Here is a 16001-nt window from a genome sequence, read left to right on the forward strand (position 1 = left end):
CAAATTAGGAACAATTTAAAGTGAAATGGCATCTCTATTTTATAAAATAAGTCTCATAAAAAGGAAAAGCACTATTTAATTCAGAAAAAGGAGGCTGTCCTAAGGAATGCATACTTAAAGAAAGCATATGATTGATATGCTTTTTATTTATACAGTAGTACAATGTAGTAAAGAATAATGTATAATTCTGGAAGTTTTTAAATTCACAAAGTCCTTGTTAGAGAAAGAAAATGAATCAGTCTTTAGTTCAACTCTAAATTGAGTCTAATTTAAGATTCTTAACAAAGTAGGAACTCTGTGCACATGATGGTTAATCATGAGAAAAGAAGATGGAAACTTGGCTGATTCACATTATTTTTTAAAATATATAAAAATAAGGATACATGTATAGGGGGACATGGCGTTTAAAGGTAAATGATAAGCAGTCACAACTAGTGAGAAGCTCATCTTACCACATAGTCACAGGTAAAGTCTCTGTGGTCACATGAATGCTGTGATGAGTGAGATTTGGGGGACAGTCCAGCAGAACACACTGTTCAGGGTTCCAGTCTCAAATATTTCTGGAGCAAATTGATGTGTTCACCATTTAATTCAGATTTTTTATATCTCATTTATTGTATGGATATAAAAATATAACTTGATCCTTCTGCAACAAAGCAGACAGGACCTGTGAGTAGAAATATGAAGGCCCTGTTCATCAGCCTCTGCTTATCTCTATGGTGATAAATGCATGTTTGTTGCCTGGCAGACAATGCCCAGGCTACCAAACCAGACATTAGACGGCTAGCACTCACCTAAGAGTCACCATCGCACAGTGGAATATTGAAGCCCAAAGATGAATAGTCGAGTGGTATTCACCAAAAAAGACTGATTACTTAAACGAGCTACTTTGTTATTTAATTAATTAACTGAATCTTTATCCCCAAAAGTTTTAGGCAATCTCAGAAAAATAAAAGAAAATAAAACAGAAGATATGAGTTATTGAAAAGTAGAAATCATTTTGCAAATATAAAACTAGGGAAAATGCAGATTTAAACACATTTTGAATGAGATTTTGTTATTAGATCAATGAATGTTCCCTCTATTCTTAGTGATTTAGTGCAATTGATGTTCCCTACCAATTCCAAATCAGTTAAATTTTGTTATATTCTTTGTATGTAATGAATTGTTTTCAACAGGATAATATTATTAATATAAATTAAATTCCCCACTCCCCTGTTTTTTATATTTACCCTTCTTCAGTAATTTATTGAATAGATTTAAAGAGATTGCAACCCTGAGTGCCTATGGGGACCAGTCAGGTGATATAAGGAGTTAACCAGGCTTGACAGAGGCTTTGTTCTTCTGGACACCACATATGTAGTCAGAGTGGGCTGAGCTGATTTAGCCTAATCACCTGTTGCTTTGCAGATATTTGGGCACCTAATAAAACTTCTGAGTTTATTTTTATTAAAAGCTAGAAATTTGGATTTTTTTATTTGAACATGCATTTTAAATGTTATCAACTTATAAAAACACTTTATAAACTACTATATAGGTAGAATAGTACATGTTTTCTGGCTGATTTAGCAACTTGTGACAGTATATTTTGATTGTGATCAACTCATAAGGTCTGTATTAATCCTATGAAACCACACACACACACACACACAAACGTAATCTAATCTGGTGGTTGTTGGTAGGTATATCAGTTATGATAAGCAGAGTTATAGGCTGTGGTAGCAAAGAGCCACAAACTTAGCAGGCTTGCAAAAACAGAGGTTTATTTCTCCCTTGTGCTGTATGTTCATAATAGATGGATAAGGAGGTTTTGTTTGTCATAGAGACCGAGACTGATGAAACGGTCCCTGTCTGAAACATTGTGCTGTGCTTAGTCTCTCAATCATGTCAATTTGCAACCCCATGGACTGTAGCCTGCCAGGCTCCTCTGTCCATGGGTGTTCTCCAGATAAGAATACCAGAGTTGGTTGCCATGCCCTCCTCCAGGGATCTGTAACATTGGGTAGAGAGAAAAAAGACAAGGAAAACCCCACAGTGACTTTTCAAATGACATGCCTCTTTTCAGCATGTATGTCATTGGCCAGAGCTAGTCACATAGAATTTGGTGAAGAGTTTGGCCTTGCTCAAAGAGAGGTTTGGCCTTTCCTTCAGCTTCTGACAGGAAAGTCTTTGTTTGGGTGAGCCCTGGCTGTTTCTGACCATTTCAGCTGGGGGATGGCCATGTCAGAAATATCAACCATGTGATTTGTGTGAACATTGGGCCATGCAGTTATTAGTTGTCCTGGGGACTGAATTCATCCATTTGGTCATTCAATCTCTCATGCCTGTGTAATGAAGTTCTAATAAAAACTCTGTGTGTTGTGTGTTGTCACACACTGATACTGCAAGGATCATGGATCCAAGGGCAATGGAAGCCTCGCATTGGAACCCTCTCAGCCTTTGCTCTATGACTTTCTTCTTTCAATTTATTTTCATCTGTATCCTTGTCTGTAATAACCCCTATATGTGAGTACAGTAATATTCAGTGAATTTTGTAAAACTTGTAGGGTATTATCAGATCTCACAGTGGTTTTGGAAATTCCCTGAATTTGGTTTTGGTATCAGAAGTAAGGGAGTCTATGCCCTAAAATGTCACAGTTCAATTAAATCTGGGTTTCTGATCTCAACTCAGTTCTGTGGGTGGAATTTTATAAAGTCTCCTCAAGGAAGAGCAGCACAGGTAGGAAAACTGGGATATTTGTAAACTTTAATACAATATACAACAATGGACTTAAGGAGGGAAAAGTTACTTGCATTCAGCCATAAAGGATATATATGCGTCAGCCTAGTATACAAAGTTGAGAAGTTTATGCCAGACATAGGGGCAGAGTACACATAACCATGAAGTGTTGCACAGCATGACATGAGCAGAGAACTTATATGTACTCTTTAGTTCCATAACCATTGGGGAGTGACAGGTCTGGGACAGGTAATAAGGAATTTTACATCGTTAGCAAGATAAAGGTGCTTAAGAATAGTCAGGACTGATTGGGAAGAGAAATCTTGGACTAGGTCAGCACTGTGAGGTCAACAGTGAAACTGGGCATTATGGGAGCCTCATCAAAGTAGGTCAGTGTGCAAAAGAACACTCAGAGCAGAGTCTTGCACAGAGAACCTCCAGGGAGGTTCTCTCTGTCCTGAGTGCTCACTGTTATTCAGTCAGATGGAACCTTATAGACTTAAGAATTTGAAAGTGCTGAGCAGAGCTAGTCATTCTTTTCTCACCAAGATCTTTAAAATGTTGACAGGTTTGGTCCTATTCCTCTGGGTAATTTAGACCTGTTTTGGGACACCTGGTTCTCTGGGTATATGGGTTTTGAAGATGTGCCCTGAAGTCCAAGTGGTAATAACCTTTTTCTTTATGACCCAATCAGATCAGATCAGTTGCTCAATCGTGTCCGACTCTTTGTGACCCCATGAATTGCAGCACACCAGGCTTCACTGTCCATCACCAACTCCCAGAGTTCACTCAGACTCACGTCCATCGAGTCAGTGATGCCATCCAGCCATCTCATCCTCTGTCGTCCCCTTCTCCTCTTGCCCCCAATCCCTCCCAGCATCAGAGTCTTTTCCAATGAGTCAACTCTTCGCATGAGGTGGCCAAAGTACTGGAGTTTCAGCTTTAGCATCATTCCCTCCAAAGAAATCCCAGGGCTGATCTCCTTCAGAATGGACCGGTTGGATCTCCTTGCAGTCCAAGGGACTCTCAAGAGTCTTCTCCAACACCACAGTTCAAAAGCATAGCCCAGGGAAATAGAACCAGAAATAAACTGACATACTACTGTTTGAAATGAATAAAGTGAATTCTTCATAAAGCTATACTTTTGTAAAGTGTATTCCAATAACAGAATGACCCTTGTATTAGTCCATCTGGGGTGCTGTAACAAAAATTATACAGCAGATATTTATTTATCACAGTCCTAAAGACTGAGAGACAGATTCTATGTCTGGTGAGAGCTCATTTCTAGTTTATACTTGGCTGTCTTCTCATTATGTTTTCATGTGATGGAAGGTGTTCTCTGGGGTCTCTTTTAAAGGGTACTAATCCCAGTCATTGGAGAAGGCAATGGCACCCCACTCCAGCACTCTTGCCTGGAAAATCCCATGGACAGAGGAGCCTGGTGGGCTGCAGTCCATGTGGTCACTAAGAGTCGGACATGACTGAGTGACTTCATTTTCATTTTTCACTTTCATGCAGTGGAGAAGGAAATGGCAACCCACTCCAGTGTTCTTGCCTAGAGAATCCCAGGGATGGAGGAGCCTGGTGGGCTGCCGTCTATGGGGTCACCCAGAGTCAGACATGACTGAAGGGACTTAGCAGCAGTAGCAGCAGCAATCCCAGTCCTAACTGTCTTCATGTCCTCATCACTTTCCAAAGGCCCCACCTTCAAATACCATTACATCATAGGCAGACACTTCACCATCTGAGTCACCAGGGAAGCCCACACTGGGGATTAGATTTCACCATATGATTTGGAAGAGACACAAACATGCATATTATGGCTGTGCTGTTTTTAAGAAGAGTGCTTGAATAACAATTTGAGATAGTTCAGTTCAGTTGCTCAGTCCTGTCTGACTCTTTGCGACCCCATGAATTGCAGTACTCCAGGCCTCCCTGTCCATCATCAACTCCCAGAGTTCACTCAGACTCACGTCCATTGAGTCAGTGATGCCATCCAGCCATCTCATCCTCTGTCGTCCCCTTCTCCTCTTGCCCCCAATCCCTCCCAGCATCAGAGTCTTTTCCAATGAGTCAACTCTTCCCATGAGGTAGCCAAAGTATTGGAGTTTCAGCTTCAGCATCATTCCCTCCAAAGAAATCCCAGGGCTGATCTCCTTCAGAATGGACTGGTTGGATCTTCTTGCAGTCCAAGGGACTCTCAAGAGTCTTCTCCAACACCACAGTTCAAAAGCATCAATTCTTCGGTGCTCAGCCTTCTTCACAGTCCAACTCTCACATCCATACATGACCACTGGAAAAACCACAGCCTTGACTAGAGGGATCTTTGTTGGCAAAGTAATGTCTCTGCTTTTCAATATGCAGAAGAGTGCTTGAATAACAAGTTGAGATAGTCGCCAGTTAATTTTTTCTTCTTCAATTACTGTCTCCATTTGAGCTTCCCAGGGGGATTTATTAGGGAAAAGGAAGAAAAAAGATAAAAATGACAAATTCTTAGTTTCAAAGTTCAAAAAACACTTTCTAGCTATAAGAGAGAAACAGTTAATAGGTAACAAGTGGAAAATTCCATGGAAGGAGGAGCCTGGCAGGCTATAGTTCATGGGGTCACAAAGAGTCGGAGGTGACCGAACACAGCACATACAGCACATGTAATCTGGCAGAATTTTTTTTTTTTTAAATCTAGACCATAAACTGCAAAAGGTCATAGAAACTGAAAGCTTAATATGGAGGGAAAAATTGACAGTGTGAGTTTGGGGGATAGTAGATGAAGTGCTTAATTTTTCAGCCCCATCCTTTGTGGCTAGAAATTTATAGTAACAAGAAGGAACCCTTCCTTACATTGAAGAGCACAGAGTAGATAAGACTATTGCTTGGCACTTACTACCAAGATCTCTAGCTAAAGTTTTTTTCTACCAGAGTTGATTAAGGCCAATAGTGATCTTGCTGCTGCTGCTGCTGCTGCTGCTAAGTCACTTCAGTCATGTCCGACTCTGTGCAACCCCATAGACAGCAGCCCATCAGGCTCCCCCGTCCCTGGGATTCTCCAGGCAAGAACACTGGAGTGGGTTGCCATTTCCTTCTTCAATGCGTGAAAGTTAAAAGTGAAAGTGAAGTCGCTCAGTCGTGTCCGACTCTTCGAGATCCCATGGACTGCAGCCCACCAGGCTCCCCCGTCCATGGGATTTTCCAGGCAAGAGTACTGGAGTGGGGTGCCATTACCTTCTCCAAATAGTGATCTTAAGTCAGAGTGATTCCCTGTTCCTGGCTCTCAGTCTTCCTCAGGTTCATATGGGCTTGAAAGATCAGCCAAATCTTCTAGGAGAGCCCAGAAGAGCCCAGTTATGGTGAGTGTATCCAGAGGGATCCTGATTTGCTTATGTCAATGATCTTTTATGTAGCAGTAAACTCACAGTGGACAGGTTCTGGTAGTGAAGTCTCTGTTGAGAAATTTGTTAACTCCAGTATGTTCTGGAATGGAAATGAGTTTCACTTAAAAGATCAGTTTTCATGCTTCATGGTATGACAGATCAATGACCCCAAGTAGAGTTCTGTCTCACAGGTACTAATGCCTTGTGGAATTTAGCTTCTCTTCAGTGGGCAGATGGATAAGCAGAGCTTGTGAAAGATTTAAAATACTAGCTATACACTGATGACTTCCTCATTCTTGACTCCATCTTTGACTTTCTCCTGATCTCCAGACTTGTGTATCCAGCTGCCTGCTCAACATCTTTAAGTAGGTGCCCAATTGGAACTTCAAACTTGACATTTCCAAAACAGAAATATTATTCATCTCTAGAACTGGCTACATAATTTGCAGGGCCCAGTGCAAAATGAAAATACAAAACGTCTTGTGCAAAAAGTAGGAAAAAGTGCCATTAAAATATTAAAACAGAAAGCTTTTTCCTTTTTTCCTATGCCCTCTCTCAACTTGTCATAGTGTTTTTTCATTTGTTATTAATGTCATAGTTCCTCAAACATGAGGAATAATCATCCATGAGTACAGAGCATCACAGGACCAGGAGAGATGACAGCAGCAGGAACTAGAGGCAGTGCATGAGTCAGGACAGGACAGTCAAGCCAGGCATCTCTTATTCTTGTGGGTCACCTTTTCAAAGGGTACTGAAGCCTCCATACAGGGTGATGCTAGGTATCCAGAAGTAGGATGGCCTGGGGAAGTGTGGGATGAACATACATCCTGGAGTAGAAGGTCTCAGAGGTCATGGACAATGAAGGCAAGACTGAGCAGGACTTGGGGTATCTGCTAAGATCCCATCCTAGGGAAGAAAGGTGTCAGCAGAAGTCATAATCACATGTGATTTGCAGCCCCACTGTTCCATTGGACTTCATTTACAAAACACAAAATCAAAGATCCCTAAAATGTTCTCCTCCACAATTTTCTTCTCAAATGTTACCTCCTTGGAGAGAGGTTCTGACTATCCTATTTGAGCTGCTTTTTCCTCTGACAAAAACTGGCGTGTCTTTTCTCATACCAATAAGCAATTCTCCAGTTCTCTGAAACCAGCTGGTATGAGTCCAACAATTCCTTTTAATTATGACACAAACTATCCAGAGTCAGCACAGAACCCACAGGTAGAAAGCTTGATTCCACAAGACTGCCTTTCACTCCAGATCCTGGTTGCAATCCCAGGCCACCTGCAAGTCTGACTGATCAGCTATAAATTGGGGATTCTCATGACACAAAGCTAGTGGAGGTGACAGAATTCCAGTTGAGCTATTTCAAATCCTGGAAGATGATGCTGTGAAAGTGCTGCACTCAATATGCCAGCAAATTTGGAAAACTCTGCAGTGGCCACAGGACTAGAAAAGGTCAGTTTTCATTCCATCCCAAAGAAAGGCAATGCCCAAAATTGTTCAAACTAATGCACAATTGCACTAATCTCATATGCTAGCAAAGCAATGCTCAAAATTCTCCAAGCCAGGCTTCAGCAGTACGTGAACCATGAACTTCCAGTTGTTTGAAGCTGGATTTAGACAAGGCAGAGGAACCAGAGATCAAATTGCCAACATTTGTTGGATCATCAAAATAGCAAGAGAGTTCCAGAAAAACATCTATTTCTTCTTTATTGACTATACCAAAGCCTTTGACTATGTGGATCACAACAAACTGTGGAAAATTCTTAAAGAGATGGGAATACTAGACCTGCCTCCTGAGAAATCTGTATGCAGATCAAGATACAACAGTTAGAACTGGACATGGTACAACAGACTGGTTCCAAATTGGGAAAGTAGTATATTGATGCTGTATACTGTCACCCTGTTTATTTTTCTTATGTGCAGAGTACATCTTGTGAAATGCTGGGCTGGATTAAGTACAGGCTGGAATCAAGATTGCTGGGAGAAATATCAATAACCCCGGATATGCAGATGATACCACCCTTATGGCAGAAAGTGAAGAAGAACTAGAGCCTTTTGAAAGTGAAAGAGGAGAGTGAAAAAGTTGACTTAAAACTCAACATTCAGAAAACTAATATCATGGTATCAGGTCCCATCAACAATGGAAACAGTGAGAGAGTTTATTTTTTTTAAGCTCCAACATCACTGCAGATGGTGACTGCAGCCATGAAATTAAAAGATGCTTGCTCCTTGAAAGAAAAGCTATGACCAACCTAGAGAACATATTAAAAAGCAGAGCCATTACTTTGCTGACAAAGGTCCATCTAGTCAAAGCTATGGTTTTTCCAGTGTTCATGTTTGGTTATCAGAGTTGGACTATAAAGAAAGCTGAGTGCCAAACAATTGATGCTTTTGAACTGTGGTGTTGGAGAAGACTCTTGAGAGTCCCTTGGACTGCAAGGAGATCAAACAAGTCAATCCTAAAGGAAATTAGTCCTGAGTATTCATTGGGAGGACTGATGCTGAAGCTGAAGCTCCAATACTTTGGCCACCTGATGCAAAGAACTGACTCATTGGAAAAGACCCTGTTGCTGGGAAAGATTAAAGACAGAAGGAGAAGGGAATAACCAAGGACATGGTTGGGTGGCATCACTGACTCGATGGACATGAGTTTGAGCAAGCTCCGGGAATTGGTGAAGGACAGGGAAGCCTGGCATGCTGCACTCCATGGGGTCGTAAAGAGTTGGACACGACTGAACAACTGAACTGAACTGATGATTCTCCTCCTTCGATTCATAACTGCTAGAAGAGTTCACAGAACTCAGGAAGACACTTATGTTTAGTACTTTGTCATAAAGCTGCAAATGAATAGCTAGTTGAAGATGTAAATAGAACAAGGTCCAGAAGGATCCCAAGCACGTTATTTCCCCATGGAGTTGGGTGTGTTATCCTCCTCGTATGTGGATTTGTTCCCCAGACTGGAAGCTCTCTGAACCTCTTTATTCAAGAATTTTTATAGAGCCCAGTCTCCAGTTCCCCTTCCCCTTCCTGAAGCTAGGGAGTGGGTGGTTTCCAGTCACTTGGTCTTTCCAGAGACCAACCCAACCTGAGGCTACCTAAGGGTCCCATCCTCAGTTTTCTTACTGATATGAGCTCAAGTGTGTCTGAAAGTTGCTCATGGTATATGATAAAAGATACTCCTATCACTTAGGAAATTCCAAGGGTTTTATGAGCTCTGGCCAGAAACAAAGACTAAAGCTACTTTTAATTATATAGAAAAACACATTATTCTCTTACCCATTCTCAACTTTATTTTTCTTCCTCATATTTAGCACAACTTTTAAATTAATAATTTATCTGTTTATCAACCAGTTTCTTTTTTGTGTGTTATGACATCATTTGTAGTTAATTCATACCCAGTTACATGGAAAGAATATGTATTGCTGAACAGATATTTTATTAAAACAATTTTGCCTTTATTTACTCACTAAGAATATTTAATAGATAACTGTTTGTTGAACAAGTCCATAGCTATGTGAGGAATTATGGGGGAATATGAAGGTAAATTAGACAGAGTCCCCATCTTCACAGTGCCTGTCATTAAAGGGTCACATGTTAAAATTTTAATAAAAATTATTGAACTTCAGTGGGGAAAAAAAGTTGCTTCTTCTGAGGAGATTGAGTCAATGACAAAGTATACCTAAGTTGAGCTTCAAAGAATGGATACTAAATATTCCAGTCCTTTTTTTCTTATGATTTTTTTTTTCTGTATATAACTTGAAAGTTGTCTTAAGGTTCTAGGCTTATATGGACCAAGCTACATAATTGTGTCTAGATAACTTAGAATGAATGCAATTTTTAAAGGGTGTACTAACAATGAAATATGAATAACTGATCAGAAAAATTAATCTTAACCCATATTTTTCTTATGAAGCTTTAGGAATGCCTAGATGGATGGAAAATATAGTGTATTGTCTTAGTATTTGAACCAAGTAAAAGAATAAGTGCTGGTGTAATGAGAAATGTTAAATGTGATGGACAAACCAGCTGAACAAACAGGCTGGCAATTTGTTTTATGAAACTCACCTTACAGAATTTCACCCAATAAAATACATGGGCATGCAGTATTAATTTTTTCTGTGTCTATGTATCATCACAAAAGAACCTTTTTAAATCATATTCTGGGTGCACACTTGGTCCCATTTGAACACAGTTTATGAACACTTACTTCCTTATTTGAATTCTACCTTTTGACAAACGGGCAAGAGTCCAAGCATGGTTAACTGTTAGTCTAATACAAGTCGACCTGAATCTTAATGCAAAACAACTCAAATTCACCAGAACTCAACATACTATGAAATTGTAACTTTGTATTTTATTTGGTTGTCCTCAGTTTAAGTCCATATCCTTTTCAAACTGAAAAATAAATACCTTTGAATACAATTGAATGGAAATACAAGTTATATGACAGCAACTACAATAAAAATCTCACTTCATTTTAATAAAAAAACAAAACAATAAAACAGAAGTTAGAAAAGCCATGTTTCTTTTAACCCATTGATTCCTCATTATGCAAGATTATCCCCAGAAGCCTGCACTCCACCACTTTTCCCAGTTTTGACACAGATTTGGCCAGAAATGAAGGACTTCAGGGCAAAATGAATTAACTCTTTGCTGCTTTGCCAAATAAATATTTAAACTTTGTTTTTTTTTTACTCCTTCCTTCCTATACCTTCCAAGACATCTGTGAATGGAGTTAGACACAAATCCTTTGTAGTCGTGGTCTGTAAATTTTGTCTATTGAGAGCAACACAACCAAGTTAAAATGCCCTTTGAGCAATTTAGTGTGTATCACTATTAGTTTTTCCAATATTTTAGAGGGGTAGTTTCCCTCTAAAATATTTTTGGATATCCTGCATCAAATCCTGTGTGGACAGTGTTTGCTCTATTTCCTACTTCCAGTTTAGTTTGCATTTTGTTACAGTTATTCCTGAACTTTCTATCCTTTAAATGTGTTGTTCTGGTAATCTTGTTAGAACTGTCTGTATTTTTAAACTGTTAAGAATTCAAATAAAAACATCCTTATCTTGCCTTTAATAATAAGTCATACATTTGAAGCAAATGAATACTCATGTGTTACTTGTTTCTGCATTTACTGTTTTCAAAAAATAATGATAGCTGTTTGATTGGTGTTCATCAGCCCTCATCTGCTTCGTTAAAGCTGACGAGAGCTATCTGCAGATCACAGTCCTTGAGTAGATACTGCAGAGGCAGGATTTAGCCAATTTACCAAACCGGAGTTTGCAGATTCTGCTGTTGCTTGCTAGTGTGGACAATCTCTTTGAAGTTGGAATCCCTAGGGACAAGTTTGAGAGGGTGCTGAGTTGCTTCAAATGGTATCATATTTAACACCAGAAAAAATCCATTGTGAAGGAGCTGGCAGCACTGTACTGCTGTGCTGAGATGCTTTTTCTGAGAGACTAGAATTTCGATAAAAGGACAGAATAACAATGTACTGTATTGATTTAACGTGGAAGACAACAGTGATTCTTGCTTATTTTTTTTTTCTCTTTCTTTTTTTGGTATTGTTTTCTTGTCGATCCTTTTCACTTGAGCACTGTTTCCACATTTTTCCACTGTGAGCCCAGACTTGGATTAAATCACATGGGAAGCGAAGTTCCTGTATTAATTTCAGCTTGCTTTTGAAAGCATCAGCTCACAGGATAGAAGCTCATCACACTTCAGCTTGTAAATGCTCTGGCAGGCTTGGCTAGTCAACTTGCAACATTTCAGGGCTGCAAACCTCATTGCTTGTTGGTAGATACAGGAGACACAGTTCATGGGTATCAGGTTTCAATGGGGGAAAAAAAGTAGTAAGAAATGTTCTAATGCAGCAACACAAACACACAGATTTTTGTAAAGTGCAAGTAGATCATAAGTTGAGGCCTCAGAGAACTCAGTAATCAATTTAATATAAAATGACATGCAATTTATTTCTATCAATTTGCCTTGTTTGCTTTTTAAAAAATTTTTTTCCATCTTTTGTTTTAAAGAGCTTTTCGAGGAGGTGCTTGTTAAAGGAGTCTTTTGGCAGGTTGTTCCCCCAAACTATGGGAAGAAATGGGAAGTAAAATGGAGATGGCAGAAGCTGAATGATGCCTTTAAATTGACTGACAACATCATTCCCTATTATTACTACCTTGTAGACTGCCAAAGAACTAATGTACTTCAGACATCTAATGTAATTAATTCAGGACCACAAGTCTGAATCACAAATCTACATGTGGATTCAGTAGGAAAAAGAAAAATATGGTCCGGAGGAGAAAAAATATCTTTTTGCACAGCTACCTCTAATTTTAAACAGGGTATAAATTAAACATTCTTTGATAATAATATGCAATGACAGCATAATCATATGCTAACATTTAATCACCTTTTATATACAATATTACCCTGATTCTTCTTTAAAATTTTATGTTGTATATTGCTGTACATTTTTCTTGCTGATTGATTCTCTTTATTACTACTGATTTTATTTATGCTGCTAATTTTTTTTCCTAAGCATATATTTTAATGAGTAGTTTTGTTCCGCTAACGTCTACAGAATAAGAGAATTCAGCACACCTGCCTAAATAAGATGCTTGAGATCACTGAGGAAAGAAATTGACATTTTACTTTACCCTCAGCATGGAGCCGGGGGCAAAGTTTGATCTGAAAACTTGCAAATTAACCAAAACTGTCACTCAGGAGTTATGGGCCTGAATGCTGCAAAATATGTTCTTTGAAGTCCTCATTTCAGCAAAATTATTAAAAACTTTATATCTAATTAAAATTGTAACTGCATTCCCATTTTTCAAAATCTCTATATCCTCAGGGCCAATTGGGATGAGCGAATCTGCACCCTCCTCTCTGAGCAGGCTGAACTGCTCCTACAGCAATATCAGATCATTACCATCTCCCCAGCTGAGAGGGAGCAGCCATTATCATGCAGCATTATTAATCTTCTTGTCTTATCAACTTGCAAATCACAAGCCATTGAGCCTTATGGCATGGTTCTGGGTCCATAGTTATTCATTTTGTAGGTCTACCTAGCCTTTGAGTCTCCTTAATCACCTGAAGATTGTCAGTCTCTTACCTTGGCCTGCCCCTGTGGCCCTTCTCAGCTCCTGTGAAACGTCCATGATGTTCTTTCTCTCTCTCTCTTTCTCAAGAGAAAAAAAAGAAAAGACTTTTATTTAAAAGAGGGAGAGAGAGAGTGCACAAGAGAGAAAGAGAGACAGTAAGGAGGATAAATTTCATTAATGGATGTGAATTAACATCCTACTGCCAAGAGCTGACCCTTTCTCCTGACATGTACGTCTAAGTCATTCTTGTCACTCTCTCCCCCATTAATATTCTGAAAAAGACAGTACATTGAAGAGAATAGAATGAGATAGTTCCCTTAAACAGGCACTGTTGACCTTAGGTTGGGGATTTTTCTTTAATTTGCTTTTCTTAAAAATAAAATATTAATCATATTGGAAAAGGCGAGCAGAGTTCCTCTACATTTTTTCAATATATTCCGTTTTAATATTGCACTCATTAAATTAAGTCATTGAACATTTTGAACATTTTTAAGTGCCAAAAGAAGATAGAAATGTAATTTCCAAGAGAAAGTAGATGAGACAGGCTGAGGTACCCTTGTGACAACTCTTATTTCTGCCAACCTCAATGTACATGCCATAAACACTGGTCTTTGGGGATCTTAAATGCCTCCTGATCATTTTAATATTGTAAGTTTTTAATTTCATGAAAGTACAATATTCCAACATGAGTTTCAGCTCTTAGCAAAATTTCAATCACAGGGTTTCTAGAACCAGTCAGATGTTATGATTGCTATTATTAAAGATTTTAGTTTATAATATTGGTTGATGACTGAATTTGGGTGAGACACAAAATAAATGAAAATGAATATTTGACCTAGATTTTTAGAATAATGCAGATATATTTAAGTTCACGTTATATGTAGGTATTCTATTAACTATCACTATCATATGTAATGATAACTTTATGACTTTGTAATTAAAATCATTTTGCCCTGCAAAAATAATATTATATGCCTATAATCACCTGGAAAGAACCTTTGCCCTTTTATCATTTCGAAAAGAAGGTCATTTAGATGAGAAACTGTAATATGAATTTGGAAAGGACTGGTACAGTGGATTAATGCACTGGCTTTGTCATCTCTGGAGGCCCGTGTTAAAAATGTGACTTAGGACACTTGTGAAATGAATTTGATGGTAGTGATGAAACCCTTAAGTGTGCCTTAGTATACAGAATTATCTTAAAACTTAAAGATGCAACTAATTAACAAACTGGCCTCAAAACAGCAAAAGTCTCTACTTCAGAATTAAGATATATTTATAGCACTTTCTGAGGATTCTGATATTTTCAGGAAGCATAAAGCCCTTACACATTATTTATGATTTGAGCTAAATTTGAAATGGCTAAATTAGAGAGAAGGTAAATTTAGGTCCTTATATAAGAGTTCTTTGGTTTCTTATTTTAATTGTCTTAGATCGCACAGGAACTATTAATATTAGCTTAGGTTTCAGTTAGATAAGTATAAAGTAGAGTAATTTGCCAATACAGCCAATCAGGCAGATTCTTCTCCAATTCTGTAATTTTTCTGTGGATTAGGTAGTTTTATATAAGTTGGAAAATAAACACTCATATTTCGTTTTATCAGGTTAAACACAATCGGGGAAAGTAGGGTAATCAGAATTTAGTGAAATATTTAACCGAATGGTTATTGGGTTGGAGCTAACTACTTCCAGTCTATTATTTGTAAATTCTAGGACAAGTATCTCCTCATAACTGTAACTGATTTTCTCATAATACAACACTTAACATAAGCTTCTGGTATAATGAATGATATAACTTGCATTCTCAGTTGCTACTGCTGCTGCTGCTACTGCTAAGTCGCGTCAGTTGTGTCCGACTCTGTGCGACCCCAGAGACGGCAGCCCACCAGGCTCCGCCGTCCCTGGGATTCTCCAGGCAAGAACACGGGAGTGGGTTACCATTTCCTTCTCCAATGCAGGAAAGTAAAAAGTGAAAGTGAAGTCGCTCAGTCATGTCCGACTCTTAGCGACCCCATGAACTGCAGCCTACCAGGCTCCTCCATCCATGGGATTTTCCAGGCAAGAGTACTGGAGTGGGGTGCCATTGTCTTCTCTGCAGTTGCTACTATTTGAGCTTAATTTCTCATGTAGAGGGCTTCCCTGGTAGCTCAGCTGGTAAAGAATCCACCTGCAATGCAGGAGACCCCAGTTCAAACTCTGGGTTGGGAAGATCCCCTGGAGGAGAATATGTTCAAATCCTCAATGATACAGATTAATGTTGTGATGCTGTCTTCTGAAGGAATTATGTAAGCTTTTTTTTTTCCCCTTGAGGATCAGGGATTATTTATTCAACAAACATGTATTCAATGCATACCACGTGCCAGACACTCTCCCCAGTACATAAGATACATCAAGAGAACAAAACAAAGACCTCTACCCTCATGCAGCTAATGTTCCAGTGGGCAGAGACAAACACTAAATAATAAACATACTATGTAAATTATATTGTATTTTACAAGGTGCTAAGTGTTAAAGGAGAAGATAGAGCAAGGTTAAGGCAGTTGGGGATGCAAGAATGTGGAATGGGGGTGATAGGGAGCAAGAGAATGATTGTTGTATTAAAATAAGAAAAATGAGGAAGTCACCCAAATGGCAATCTAGAGGAGAAACATTCCAGGAAAACAGAATAAAACCATTGCAGGGTTTATGTAGAAGAGTAACATGATCTAAGTTATATTTTTAAAGGATTAGTCAGGTTACTGTGTTGAGAAAAGATTGTAGATACAAGAGCAGTGACCAAGACAAGCAAGAGATTGACTAAACTT

This window comes from Bos taurus, chromosome 4 (genome assembly GCF_002263795.3).
Source record: "Bos taurus isolate L1 Dominette 01449 registration number 42190680 breed Hereford chromosome 4, ARS-UCD2.0, whole genome shotgun sequence".
Lineage (NCBI taxonomy): Eukaryota > Metazoa > Chordata > Mammalia > Artiodactyla > Bovidae > Bos > Bos taurus.